Consider the following 2,422-nt stretch of genomic DNA (forward strand, 5'->3'; position numbering starts at 1 on the left):
GTCATTACTTCTATTCAGGAATGGCATAGATACCTCTCAGGAAATAGCACAATGTACAAGGTATGAGCATTGATTTAGGATCCAGTGGCCTCTGAGTTCAAGGACCAGATCTAGCATATGTCAGCAGCATGACTTTATCTCCATCTGTAGTGTGGAGATGTTTTTGTTTTTTTGTTGGTGGTGGTTTTTGGGTTATTTTATTTTATTTATTTATTTTGCAGAACCAAGTTGGGGCTCTTTATTCAGACAGCAGAGTAAAGCACAGCGAAGCAGGAGGGCAACCTGGTCTCACAGTAACAGAAACTCTCATATTCATCAACTCTCTGTAGCACAGGAGATACATTTTTTAACTCAATGAGAATGACACCAGGCAGCCTGGCTACAGTGGAAGGGTGACTGGCCACATGACTTCTGGTCATGCCTCCGGAAATGCTGGGTGAGCGCAACCATCAGCCCCTACTTCTTCATTCCGCTCTTCAGCCTGTACACCCTGCAAGCCTCCTTGAACGCAAGCACAGTGAGCCTGCCCAGTATGCCTTTGCTGACATAGGTCTTCAGCTCCTCTTCAGAAAACTCTGCCTTGGGCCTTTTACTTCCAGAACCTTCGTCATCTTGTTTTCTCTTCACAACGTTCCTGTCAGGAGTGTAATCTGGTGGGTAGACGAGTTCCTTAAACTCACCTACCAGAGAGCCCAGCCTTTTATCCATTTCTTCAACCTTGGGCGATGTCAGATCTATGACTTGGAACCAGGCCTCCAGGTTCCTGAAGTGTTGCTGTAGTGTTGGGTTCTCAAAGTCACTTCTGTATTCGAAGTGGAGTTTCTAAATAATAGCCTTCATCTTGTCCACTTGCTCTGGTTTTGCCTTGACTTTTTCAGTAATGGGCACCTTCCGTTTGTCATCAACATAGGGTAGGTTAAAAAGCTGGAAACCTGGAGGAGTCACCTGAATGTTCTGGTCATTCAGCTCCTCTTCCTGTGGCACCAGAGCCACAAAATACAGTGGGGTGTTCTTGTTGGGCGTGTACCTGCAAACTGCTACGACCTCCTTCTCCAGAAGTGCTGAGGAGAGCACTGAACAAGGTCGAACTCCCATTTACCAGGGTCTCCTCGGCATACACAAACATGGAGGACCCTGGTAATGGTGCTTTTTCAACATTACTAAGGGCTTGAAACTGATAAGAATCAAACCTGGCTCATCAAACTGTTTCAGCTCTTCTGTTTCCACTTTCTCCAGTAGAATCTGATGGTTCCCATAGATCTGAGACCTCTTGGTGTAACTAGGCAGGAGCAAACTGCCTGTATTTATACTAAATATCCGGGTCTTGACTTTCACTGGTTCATTTGTTTCCCGATACGGCCTTATTGCAGAAGATTTGAAAGTCTTCTGGAGCAAACTATAAATGCCCACCGGGAGTACTGTATCTTTGCTGAGCTTAAACTTTAACCTGTAGAGTGGTCTCTTCTTGGTTTCCTTGGCATGACCCTTCCTCATCAGACCTTCCAGTTTGCTCAGCACCTCTAAGTGAGCTCTGAGGTCCTCATTCTCTGCTACACTAATGATATCTCTGTAGAACAAAGTTATATCAAAGGTCCCAGGTTTCTTCAGGTGCATCAACTCAAGGAAGATATCCTTGTCACTAAGATCACTGGCTTTGGTCTTGGCCTGGCTGGCCTTGGTGCTGTCATTGCAGTGGAGGTCATCTTCGTAGGTTAACAGCATGATTCTCTTATGGCTCATTGTGACCTGGATACCACTAAAGAGGTTGGCACAGACCCACAGGACTTCACTGAATGAGTAGACAGCTCCACAGGCCATCTGGTCTTGGAACCATTTCTTGCCCTGTTGCCCCTTAAACTGGTCAAGCTCTAGTATTTGTTTATTAGCACTTTGACTATCCAACTCTTGTAAGATGTAAATATTTTTGAAATTCACTGAATTTTTGTCTTTCTCAGTACCATAGAACACCACTGCCAAGAGATCTCGGTCACTGCTTATGAACTTACTGGTGTACACACTCTGGATACACTGGATGCTCATGTCAAAAGGAGATCATTCCTCTTCATCTTAATATTCAAACATGGCCATGGAGCCATCAACCAAAAAAATCTAACTATCTCTTCCTGAACATTTATATTCTCCACTTGCATCAAGGCTTTCCTCTTGTTCTTCTTCTTCTTCATCACCCTCAGTTTTATAGTAAGACTCCCACTCTGATATACTGGCTCCTTCGGAACAGAGATCAACTGGGACAGAGAGTGAGGCACTGTGCATGGAGATGTTTTTGATAAAAGTCTCACAGGGTTATTGTGTACATTAAGTGTAGGAGAGAACCCAAGGAGATACACACACTCATATAAAGTAGAGTCTTCCCTTCATGAAAAAAAAAGAAAAAATCACCTATAGGACACAAGAAATAAAG

The 2,422-nt window shown here is 44.1% G+C and overlaps 1 pseudogene; it reads right to left on the minus strand.

The window, feature by feature from the left end:
- Positions 1-351: 351 nt before the first annotated feature.
- On the minus strand, positions 352-2,080 carry LOC102479379 (X-ray repair cross-complementing protein 6 pseudogene; annotated as a pseudogene).
- Between the last annotated feature and the right edge of the window lie 342 nt (positions 2,081-2,422).

Source organism: Tupaia chinensis, unplaced genomic scaffold, assembly GCF_000334495.1.
Source record: "Tupaia chinensis unplaced genomic scaffold, TupChi_1.0 Scaffold000682_1, whole genome shotgun sequence".
In the NCBI taxonomy this organism is placed as follows: domain Eukaryota; kingdom Metazoa; phylum Chordata; class Mammalia; order Scandentia; family Tupaiidae; genus Tupaia; species Tupaia belangeri.